Below are 13,015 nucleotides of genomic sequence, written 5' to 3' on the forward strand. Positions count from 1 at the left end.
AAATAATTAAGCCTAAATCGAATCATGTTTCTAGACTTAGCTACCCGTTAACAAGAAATAGTGGGACATATAGAAACAAGTGAAACAGTACCACAAAGATACAACCAAACGAGTTCAAGATGTGGAGGATTCAACAGGAAAAATAATTCATCTCTTTGATAAATAAATGGCTTGAAGAAAAAAAAAAAAGAAACGTAAACAATAAAAAAGGCATACAAGATGAATCAACCAAATTCAATAATTTGGGTCTCGATTTGAACAAACATACTACTAGAAAATGTTTTTAAGACAATCAAGGAAATGTGAACATGGACTGGAATGATAGTTCAAATAATACTATTTGGGTCTGATAATACTATTAGGGTCATATTGTTCTACAGCTCTTATCTTTTAGGAAGCCATATTGAAGTATACCATTCTCTCCAGTTCTGAGTATGTTTGAAATTTTCCATAATAAAATATTCAAAACAAAACTGAAATGAAAGAAACAATATGCCATTAAAATCTGAGACCCGAGGCTTATGAAGCCCTTTCAGAACCTGAAATGACCTGCAATTTTATAATACACAAGAATGATCCAAATATTAGTATGTATTGCTATTCTGTTGAACTGACATTTTCCTGTTTGCAGTGTCTTTATAAGAATTTATAATAACTGGAGTCATCCAACAACCTGTAAAGAGTTTTCTGTCTTTACCAGTTGGCAGAGAAAGAAAAAATTACTAGACTCACTAAAACGCCTACCCACTCCATTCTTTAAGCAGGTGAATGACTATGATGAGATTAACATTCACAGCCAATTACCTCATAGCCAGCAATTTAATGTCTGACTCAGATTCCTTGAGACAGAAGAACAAAGAAACGTAAGTAGTTTCTTGTGTAGACATTGTGTGCAGAGGTACAAATATTTATCTAGCTGACTCCATTACTGCTAGAGTTTTAATATACAGTCTAAAAGCATAAAATCCAGATACCAGTAGTGTGCATGAGTCTGAGGTATGATGATTTAGCAGCACCTCCCAGGGTGCTTAAACCACCCCAGAGTTTCATTTCAGTGAAATCAGACGGGAGAAGCATCCAGCTGGCAGGAACGCAGATTTTCTTTTTTTCTCCCTTCCCCTCTCATTAATACCTGTGGGACCCAGGCTCATTCCATCACTGCTGCAGTTTCCTCATGATTTACACCAGCGTTTCAATGTCCAGGTCCTGCCCTGTTCAATTCCTACCCCTACAACCACCACCACCACCATTGCTGCCACTGCATGGGGACACGTGCATGCGTGCGCACGCGCGCGCACACACACACACACACACACACACACACACACACACAGGGGAATTCCTATTTCTTGCACATGGTACACTAGCAGTGGATCCCCATGTGTGGTCCTGAGACCAGCCAGCAGCATCACCTGCAAAACTGTCATTTATGCAAAGTAGTGAGCCCCAGTCTAGATGGAGGAATCAAAAACTGTGGGGTTGGGGCCAAGCACTAGAGTAATTTCTAGAGCTATAGTTTGGGGAGAGCAAAAGGGAGTCATGCCTACAAAGGGTAGATTTAAAAGAACATTGCAGCTTTTTAAAATCCTTAAAAACCTAGCGTTGGGTGAGCATGTAAGACATTCTCAATTTCCACAAGAAGGAAAGAGGATAATTAAGAAATTAAAAGATACGTAGTCAATGTGAATTAATTATAGAAAATGTCGGGAGGAATAGGCCAGACAATACAAAATACATGTTAAGCGACTATTGTTTCAGTACATCTTCTGAAGTGAGTTTAATCTGAAACTGGTTTGCATTGACTCAATTCTCCAACAAGCGTTAATTAAACACCTTTAATGTCAATTTGTTCAACATACACCAACCAATGGAAACACCCAGAAAGGGAGTATTTGGGGAATTCTCTGAAGGATTTATGATTTTTAAATTATGAGTAATGTGTGTATATCTAAATGATACCATAGTAAACTCCAAAGTCATTCTTGGAAACTTAGAAAATACAGTTGTTTCTAGGGTGTTCTCTTCTCTGCCTCCTTCTGTCTAGAGTAAAAAAATAAATAATTTACATTTTTAGAAGAACAAATAAGAGAGACAATGTCCAAAGACTACGAATTTCTGCTCTGCATGTCAGTTCCAATGTAAAGTAAATTGTTAACTTTGGATTCAAAACCAAGCATGCCTTATATTGAGCTGTATATTTGCTGGGTCATGTGAAGAAGCATGTCCATGAGATATTATTCTTTGGAAATTCTTCAAGGAAAGAATTTCTAGAATGATTTTGCAGTGTGACTATGTGGTTAATGTTTCTGTTTTCCCAGAATACATATAATTTCTCATAATTAAAATGCTCAGGATTTTTCTTTTACTTTGATTTTTATTAGGTTATAAAACTGGTGGAATAATTAGTCATGCTAAAAAGAATTATTTTTGCATTATAAACTATGACTATATTTCAAACACTTTTCATTTTATCTTCATTATGGTGTGTTATATTTATAAATGTAAAATAAAGTCATCCAGATAATATTTCAAATACTCCCTGAATTCTTTTTAATAAACCCAGAAGCCATCTTTTGCAGAAATAACTGCCTTTACCTTCAAAAAAGTTTTCAACTTGAAAGCAACAAACTTCAACATAATAAACTACTTTATTTTAAATTTCTGTGGAGACGAGAAAAATTAGAAAAATGACCCAGGAGGAGATTCAAAACATCCTAAAGGGAGTACCCATCCTTAAACTTTTATAGAATACAAAATACTCTTATTTTCCCTCTCTACTATATTTTTGTCATTTTACCGAAAGCCTTTAAAATTATTTTGATTATCTAAATAATAAGAATTGAGTTTATTTCTGTGGAAACAAATGAATACCAACCAAGTGAGAACAAGCAAAGCCTATTTATTCAGAGCTTGCCATAAGAACTGAGTCAGTCTTCATCACTGGCATTTTGACAGAGACTCAAAGGTAGGCAGAGGTAGGGGAAAGCTTCATAGCAGAGAAAGGGATCTCAGGTGTGCGCCCACTGGAGGCAGTGGGCCTGGGGAAGCTGGAGGAGGGCTAACCAGTAGCAAGGTACCTCATCGAATTGGTTAGGTACATATTTACCTTTCTCTAGTTGGTCCTAAGTTTAAAGTGGGGACAGCAATGAGAGAAACTCTTAGTTTTTCAAGTCCTGGCCATTTGGAATCAACTGTCACAGAAGTTACTGTTCAGAGATAACAAGTCTTACAAGTCTGAGTTGGAACAGGTCAGCTTTTTGGGTTCTTTATTGCATGTAAGTGGGTCGGTTTCCTCAGCAGGATGCTGTAGATTATGGGTCAGAGTTCTGTTTCTGTATGTATGATCTGGCCATTATCAATTTGTATACTTAGTCTTTCATTTCCAAATCAATTCTAATTTAATGTGCAGCTGAAATACTGGTATAATTCAGATCCAGAATGAGGTGCCTAGCAACCAGAGAAGTCTTATAGAAATGTAAGCCCAGTGACCAGAAGAGATTTCGTATAATCCCATTTGTTTGAGGGTTTACCAAAGGGGAGACAACCTGGGAGGACACGTTAAAAAACAAACTGGAGCTAACAGTCCCTAGACAGAGACTGCACCACAAAGAAAAGTTTGAGAACGATCTGGCATGAGCAGATGTTTTTCAGGTAACCAGAGTAACATAAATTAGCACAGCCGGCACGAGACAAGAGGGGACACTCGGGATGGGAGAGTGTGTTCCTTGCTGAAAGACGCTCCGACGCAGATTTCAAAATCACTCTGTATCCCAAACAAAACTAATCTCCTGGCACCACGATCCAGAGGCCTACCTCTCTGGGACCCCTGCCCAATCCGACATCCAGCCACTATGCTCCGGTTTGGCCAGACAGATTGGTCAGTTCCCAGTTTCATCACGGTGCCCAGGACAACCAGTTATTAAGCACGCATTTGGAATATCACCTCACTCCAAAGTATGAGAGACGGGATGAGCCCTAGCTGGTGGCAGCCAGGAATAAATTATTGGGCATGTAGTTTTGCAGGTATGCTGGTGTTTCCTTGCAGTCTAGGTATCGGGGAACTGTATCAAGCTTTAGCTGAGCTGCGAAGGCATGAGAACCTGAAAGAAAGATTCGAGGACCAGGAGCCCTAGTGAGAGGAGGGTACTCGTCTCCTGATAAGTGAAAGCCACACGGAGCCTTTGAATCTCGAAACCACACATCCATGTCTCCTGGGCAGACTGAAGGAACATTCGCTGGGGCCTGTAGCCATGGAAGAGACTGTGTTGACACAGCAGGGAAGCCACTGCAGGAGCTTCGGGAGCACAGGATAGAGCAGGAGATGGAGAGGATACAGGACACTGATTCTGGAAGCTTCAGCAAGGAAACGACGTCCCCGCCGACGACGCGCGAGTTAACCCCGCCGTGACCAGGCCGAGGGGTCATGGTGATGATGGTCCCAGGGGTATTTCTGGGTGAGAGTTCCAGGCAGAGACTCTGTCCTCACCACTTTCTGCGGCGACCCTCCCCCACGTCTTTCCAGGATAGCCTCTACTTCAGGTTTTAAAAAGAGGGGTGGGGGGGTCTTTCAATGTACCTCTTTTACCACTTACATTTTTCAAAATGGCCAAGTCTATTTCTATGATAATAAAATAACAGACCCCATTCAGGGAAAAAACATCAAAACTTTATATTTACCACACTACAAGTATGGCGAATTATTTACTAAAATGGCCAAAAAATGTAGAGGTGGTTTTAAAATACATTTTTGGTTTGTTTGTTTTTTTTTCCGAACTACATTAGAAATTCTGTACATCCTGAAATTTCTTACAATAAAACTCTACTGAGAGTAAATATGTGAATCTTTCTTCTAATTACTTCTCTTTAATGGAAATGCATTATAAACCAAGATGCGAAGGGGGATTCTGCTCCTCCTTTCGCAATTTTAGTTTCCCCTTTTCACACTGAGAAATTTCCTTTGGAGGACCTTGTTGCAGCTGCAGTGTGGGCCAGTTCAGGTTCAAGTCCATGGCTTTTGCCAACCAGACCAACTTTCCTTGAGACACGAGACACCATCTCTTTGGTGTGCGCAGGCATGTTCATAGATGTTTCAAAACTTTGGTTCCGAAGCCTTCCAAGTGAAGTCTTCTAAGTATGAACAGAGTAGATGACACGGATCTCTTGTCCCACGTACAGTGACATGCTGATGTTACTATTTCTGTTGTGTCAGAATCAGGGACCAAGACCCGGAGCAGAAGGCCAAGACATACTAAGAACCTTATGTTCTAAAGAGAGCTGCAAATAGCTGGAGGCCATGAACCCCTCCAGGACATTATAATGGTCCAAACTTAACCAGCTCTGCTGCTCCCAACCATCCCACACCCCATCTCTCCTCCTCATTCCAAACAAGCAATAGATTAATTAGGAAGAGGAGAGGGAGGAGGGATTGCTTGTTGTAAGTCATCGGTGTTTTCCATGGAGGAAGTAAGGAAGAGAGACCTCACAGTTGTGGTCGGAGACTGGCATCTTTATCCCCAAGAAGATCTCTGCTTTTGGAGAAGACTTGCTGATCTTCCCAATCTCTGAGCCTCTCAAACAGCAGGGAGGAGAGCCGAGAGCAGAGAGACAGGGCAGCAGTGGGGAGACTGCCTTCCTGCCACGTGGTGTTTCAAGGAAGTCTGAGCCTCCTGTGGCTCAGGTGGATCCTGCAGAAGGCAGCTGGACTTGAGCTCTCCTGCTGGACACTAAACACTATAGAGAAGGAGTACTGTGAAACATCAGGGTACATTACTGGCAGCAGGAGCAGGAGTAGGATTCAAAGAGGTTAAACTAGAGCTGACCTCCCATGTCAGGAAGTTGGATGGAAACATGGGGGAGGAGCCCTTCCCTGATTCTGGGTAGCCCACGAGGAATTTACACATGTACCCCAAGAAGAAAGCAGCCTAGGATGCCTGTCCTCAGTGGGCATCTGTGCTTGAGCCATCTCAGCCTAAGAAACAACAGCCACAAAATGGCCAGTACACACCAGAAATGATAGACCTGTCGCTTTCCATCTCCCCTCCCCAATTAAGGAGAAAGGCTCCCTGAGAGAGAAGGGTAAGGAGTTAAAAAGCAGACCAAGCCTTTTCCCCACTCTAAGTCTCTACAGAGTTGCGTGGCCAGTGCCGGGAGGAGGGGAGGAGACAGATGAGATTACATTGGATCTGAAGTGGAGATTTTAAACTTGACTGGCCTTTTAAAAATATTCAGAAGAAAAAAAAATTAAATGTTTGGAATTCCTCCCACTCTCACAAATAAATAAATATTTGCCGGTATAAAACTGAAAGAAGAGCCCTCCTGCAGAAAAATGTGTGGCCCTGTGGTCAGGGAACCACGATGATAAACTGAGAGCACAAGATTTAAATCCTAAGATGCTCTTTCCTTGGACTTCAGGAAAAGTAAAATTGAGCAGATAGGTTTAAATCATTTTCCCGATACTTTAATAAAATTTGGTACAGGTGTATATCAAGTTTGAAATAAATAAGGGATGGGGCCATATAAAAAATGAAGGGAAAGCAGAGACCCCCTCCACCCTCATTGTCACCTCTAGGATTTGCAGAAGGGGCAACACTGCATCGGAGGGTTGCCTGAGTCCCCAGCCCCCACTAGGAGGGTAGAAACTGGGTACCCACTTTGGCTCAGAAAAGGCTGAGGAGGAAAAATCAGCCTGGAGAATAATTGGTCAAGAGGACCCTGCAAGACTAGACATGAGAAAACTTCCCACCCTGCTCCTTGTTCCAAGGAATATACTAGAGCAGTGGTTTTTCACACTCTTTGTACCAAGATCCAACATAAAAATAAGTACATTTTACATCATGACTCAGTACACATACACATGTATGAATGGTTAAAGTTCTGTAAAAAAATTTTACTCACAGGCTTCTGGTGAAGATGGCAGAGTAGGTAAGCATTGTGCTCACCTCCTCTCACAACCGCAGCAAAATTCTACAATGCGGCACAGCCATAATTGGCAGTCACCTGAAGTCTAGCTGAACTGAAGTCCTACAACTGGGGACCTACAAAAGAGGCCACTTCAAGACTGGTAGGAGGGGCGAGATGAGAAGCAGGCTGGGTCCCATACCCACCTGTGACGGTTGAGAATTGGGAGAAAAAGCTTGGCTGCAGTGAGGCTGAAGAAGTGAGGGATCCTGGCCCCACACTGCGCTCCCCAGCCCAGGGTCCCAGTCCTGGGAAGAGAAGCCCCCATAACTTCTGGCTGTGAAAACCAGTGGAGATTGTGACTGAGTGAGATGGAAAGTGGCTGAAGTCACAGACATTTCCCTTAAGGGGCCCGCACGCAGACTTATTTGCTGACAGTCTCACTCTCTCTGAGCTCCAGCTCAGGGGCAGCAGCTTGAGAGGTGCCAGGGACACACGAGGAGGAACTGAGTTGTCTGGCTTCAGGGCCAGACAACTCCCAGCATGCAGATACAAGAGGCTGCCATATCTGAGCTCCATCAACCTGCCTAACCCTGGTCACTTTGCCCAGGGGATTCCTTGAGAACTGTCCCCTACACCAACTTGTGGGCTCACCCAAGCTGCCTCTAGTGGTTTTTTCCATACAAATGGCCTGTCTTGACTCATGCTGTGGACTTTTCTAAAATCTCTCAAAAGCCTGCAAAACCCAGAAAGCAGCCTCAGCATGCCCTGTACCTCTTGCAGAGAAGCCCTAAGTTTGGAAATAGAGGCAGCCAGCCTTGGTATGTGGCGTGGCCTCTCAAGGCACCTCCAAGCCCAGTGCAGGTGGCAGCCATCTACAGATTGCGTGGTAACTCTTGCCAGGTGGCCCTGAGCAGGGTACAGGCTGTGGCTAACTTGGCCTCCGGTGGGACCCCTCCCAGGAGGCCCCAGGGCCGGCACACCTAGTGACTGGCTTCAGAACAAGCTAGAGCACCACCTGGGACAGCATCCAAGGACAATACACCCAAAGGGCAGAATGGGCAGGCACTGAGCACGCTAAAATGAATCCTGCTCCATAGGGTCAGCCCCTCACCAGCCGGTCCTCCCAATGAATCAGCCCGAGGGTCAGTCCCTACAACTGATGAGCAAATAGCAACCACGGCTCAACTACAATAGGAAGACACAAATAATCAATACAAAGGACACAACTGGAGCACTGGCTCAGGTGACCAGGAAAAACTACACCACTGAGACCCACGGCATACCTACTACATAAGGCCACTCCACTAAAACTGGGAGACAAAGGAGCCCTACCCATTACATAGAAACAAACACAGGAGGAAGCCAAAATGGGGAGACGAACATGTCCCCCATGAAAGAACAAAACAAAGCTCCAGAAAAATAACTAAACAAAATGGATACAAGCAATGTACTAGATGTAGAGTTCAAAACACTGGTTATAAGGATGTTCAATGAACTTAAGAGCAGATGAACTCACTGAGAACTTTAACAATGAGACAGAAAACATCAAAATGGGAATAGACAACATAAAAAAAGAACCAGTCAGAAATAAAGAATACAATAACTGAAATAAAAACTACATTACAGGGAAATCGACGGTGTGTTAGATGAAGCAGAGAGTCGAATCAGCAATTTAGAAGATAAGGTAGCAGAAAATACCCAGTCAGAAAACAAAAAAAATCCAAATAAAAAAAAAAAATGCAGATAGTTAAAGGGACCTCTGGGACAACATCAAGTGTACCAACATTCACATCATAGGGGTACCAGAAGGAGAAGAGAGAGAGAAAGGAATTTAAAATCTTTTTGAAGAAATAATGATGGACAACGACCCTACCCTGGTGAGGGAAATAGACAAAAAAGCTAAAGAAGTGCAGATTGTCCTCAAGAAGATGAATCCAAAGAGGCTCACACTAAGACATTAAAATTTTAAAAGTTAAAGACAAAAAGAGAATCTAAAAAGCATCAAGAGAAAAGTATTCAGTTACCTACAAGGACACTCCCATAAGACTATCAGTTGATTTCTCAACAGAAACTTTGAAGGCCAGAAGGGATTGGAAGGACGTATTCAAAGTGATTAAAAGCAAAGGCCTACAACCAAGATTACTCTATCCAGCAAAGCTATCATTTAGAACCAAAGGACAGTTACAGAGCTTTCCAGACAAGAAAAAGAAACTTATCAACATCAAAACATTATTATATAAGAAGTGTTAGAGGGACTTCTTTACAAAAAAAAGAGATTTAAAAATGTGAATAATAAAATGGTAATAACTATGTCTATCAAACCTTATTTTACATGTAAATGAGTAAATGCTCCAATTAAAAGATAAGGTGGCTGAATGGATAAGAAAAAACCTTTATATATGCTGCCTCCAAGAGACTTACATAGACTGAAAATAAAAGGATGAAAAAAGATGTTTCACGAAAGTGGGAACAAAAACAAAAAGCTAGAGTAGCAATACTTATACCAGACAAAATAGACTTTAAAACAAAGGTTATCATAAGAGATAAAAAAAAAAAAACCTACTTATGGGTATTTATCTAAAAAAACCTGAAACACTACTTCATAGGGACATAAGAATTCTTATGTTCATTGTAGCATTATTTACAATAGCTAAGCTATAGGAGCAACCTAGGTATCCATCAATAGCTGAATGAATAAAGAAGAGGTGGTACATATGTACAATGGAATATTTCTCAGCCTTAAAAATGAATGAAATCTTGCCATCTGCAACAACATGGATTGACCTAGAGGATAGTGTGCCGAGTGGAGTAAGTCACACAGAGAAAGACAAATGCCATACGATTTCACTTACATGTGGAATCTAAAGAACAAAATAAATGAACAGACAAAACAGAAACAAACTCATAGATACAGAGAACATTTTGAAAGGTGTCAGATGGGAGAGCAGCCTGGAGGGTGGGTAAAAAAGGGGACAGGATTAAGAAGTACAAATTGGTAGTTATGAAATAGTCATGGGGATGTAAAGAATAGCATAAGGAACATAATCAATAATAATTTAATAACTATGTATGATATCAAATGGGTATTAGCTTTATCAGGGTGATCCCTTCATAAGATATATAAGTATCTAATCACCATATTTCACACCTGAAACTCATAAGTCTCTATTGATTCTCTTATCTAACTACCCTTGATGCCTCTCTAGCTCTACTGATTGTACATGGATTGGACTCCTCAACACCGTCTCTACTAATTAAATACTTTCCAAGCCCTTCACTACCCAACACACAAAATCATTCTTGAGGCCTTCTTAACAAACCTGTCTGAATAATGACAGTAACAAGTAACATTTATATAATGAGGATATTTATATAATGCAGCCTTATCTATCTATATCTCTCTCTGTGTAATTGTTATAACCATCCCATAAATAAGAAAACAGAAGGCCTAAAAAGTTAAGTAAGGTCACACAGCTATGATGGGTGGGGTGGACCTATGCTTTGAACACATGTTCTTGTAAAACTCACAGGTCACAGAGAAGCATAAACACCAAGGATAAGTGTGACTTTCCAATGGGAGGAAAAGGATCAAGAGACATGGGTCTTATGCAGAACTTCTTCAGGATTTCATGGCTCTGGTACAATAATAATCACTCTTCTAGACCAAAGTCTTTAACCAAGAGACACACATTTGCTTAATGACATGTCCACACTGAGCCACCTTAAAGACCCTAAAAAGTGAGATCTTTGGAAAGCTCCATTTTTTGATATGGGAGCAGATGAGAGACTGGAAAATATCTGGCCCCCCCGGCTGTCCCATTCTCTGGACAACAGGGAACACTATTAAGTGCCTAAATACCTGTTCAAAGATTTCAGTCACAATTCCTACCTTTGTAGTTAAATCATGAAATAATTGCATGCCCGCAAAAGAAAGAGGAGAGAGACATACCATGATAGCACTTATGTTTCTTAATCACCTTCTCCTACCATTTTCACTTATTTCAAGAATTTTAGGGCTTGGGTCAGTTGGAGTAATGCCTAGGAAAACCTTTCTCAAAAACAGGCTTCTTGGAAAGTGTTATCATAGGTCCCAGGGACTAGTCCTAAGTTTAGCCAGCTTAATGTGAGAGGATTCATCTCGGGGGGGGCACACAAATCAGGTATAAATAACAGTGCTAGACCATTCATTTATAAGAGATGTTATTCTTTTTCACTCCTCCAGGGGGCACCATTTACATAGAATTCACTGTGAACAGCTTCTATAGGGATTACGCAAAGTGCTGGCCCTGAAAAATAGTCATGCTTGAGATCACCCCTGGGGAAAATAAAGTAAATTAATCAAATTAAATTAGTCAAATCGAGGTTCATAAGGTGGCTTGATATCCAGGGACTCAAAGGGAAAGGTAGAAACTGACTCTTTAGTCACTTCTTTCCACATGATTACTGTTGGATACATTTTCCGCCCTGACATTTAATGTTTCTATTCTGACCATCCACCTATGGCAGATATATTTTCTTTAAAGGTGCTGGTTTTATAAGTGACGATTTATTCTCAACCATTGCAGCTAAGGTGACTCTCCAGATACCTGATTTCATTTCTATTTATGTTGATTTCTGTTTCAAATTCAGCTCTCTGAGTTCACCTGGATGCAGTGATGGTTCTCATATGTAGTCCCCAGGTCCCAAGCATCACTTGGGAACTTGTTAGAAGTGCAAATCCTTGGGCACCAACCAAGACCTGAATCAGAGTCTTGGTGTGGAGCCAGCCATCTGTGTGTTCATAAGCCTAGCAGGTGGTTTTCATGCATGCGAAATTTTAAGAGCCACTGCCTTCATGTACAATTTTCAACCCAATTGACAATAAAAGCAATCATGGAACTTTTAAAACATATAGATGTCCTGGATTCTCCCAGAACCACTGGGGGCGTGGGAAGAACTTTGAAATCAAAAGTATCTGGATTCAAATTCTAGTTTTCTCACTCACCCGCAGTGTGCCTGATTAAGGCTCTATTTTCTCATCTCTAAAGTGAGGAGAGTAGGATCTGCTTTATGGGAAGGTGTTGGAGATAAGGTACGGCAAATGCCTCATACAGAAACAGACAGTACTGCCTTCTTCCTTGACCTCCATCATGACTGAAGTCTCATTTTCCCACCTTGTGACTGTGCAGTTCTCATCTTATTTCAGACTCACAAAGCAAGTAAGAGTTGCTAGAAGCTGCTTTCCCAGGTTTCACAAACAGCTGAACCTATCCACAGCCATTACTGGGGTTTTGCCAGGAATCAGTGGGAAGAACAGAGTCTTGAGATCTCACAGAGCTATATTTCAAACTTGAGATTGATGAGTAGGGGAGTCCCTATGAAGCAATATTTACCAACCGAGAGCATTATCATTGTTCAAGTAGCTCTTGTGAGCCAGATCACATTCCTGCTGACAACAGGGAGGCAAAGAATTAAAATGATTGCCTAGAAATTTTAGTGGAAGCTTCCCAAGTTACCTGCCACACACAGGTTTGTTTTTCCTTAATTATCTGGATAATTGTTTGGGTTCCTCTACTTGCCTTTTCCAAGAGACACCTGGGCAGAACAGTAAGCAATCTAAGTACTTATGAGGGCTGCCTGTTGAGTAAAGCTTCAGTCTGCCCACTCCACAGTAGTTGCTTCTCTTTTGTCAGTGGAATGTTCCAGTGCTCACTAGATATCAGTATAGTCCCTGAACATTATGCAATGGGGAAAAAATAGAGGCAAGAATTGAGATTAGGGCTTGTGAGAGAGTTAACAAAGACACCACTTATGTGGAGGAAAAGATATTTCAGAGAAGTATAAATATACTCCTTGGTCTGAACATAAAAGTCCAATTGGAAGTACACATCAAAGGGTAACCCAAAAGGCTCATAGGCCTTCAGATTGCAGATCCCAAATAATACAGATCATCTCCCCCTACTGGATGACAACAGGAGGTTCAGTCTTCCGTATTCTGCTTCCTTTGTGTTTGTGAAAAATCACATTGTATGTATGAGTCAGATTAGGCCAGGTTATGCTGCAGTAACAAATAACCCCAAAGTCTCAGTGGCTGATAGCTACAAATGAGCTTACTTCTTGCCTACTAGATTAGTCG

General features: G+C 41.4%; 1 protein-coding gene across 2 annotated transcripts in view; it reads right to left on the reverse strand.

Annotated features, from left to right (window-relative positions):
• BACH1 (BTB domain and CNC homolog 1) overlaps positions 1–13,015 on the reverse strand; it is a 205,402-nt gene that overhangs the window by 131,863 nt on the left and 60,524 nt on the right. The gene's annotated exons all lie outside the window — the stretch shown is intronic.

The sequence above is a fragment of the Rousettus aegyptiacus genome, unplaced genomic scaffold, assembly GCF_014176215.1.
Source record: "Rousettus aegyptiacus isolate mRouAeg1 unplaced genomic scaffold, mRouAeg1.p scaffold_m13_p_4, whole genome shotgun sequence".
In the NCBI taxonomy this organism is placed as follows: domain Eukaryota; kingdom Metazoa; phylum Chordata; class Mammalia; order Chiroptera; family Pteropodidae; genus Rousettus; species Rousettus aegyptiacus.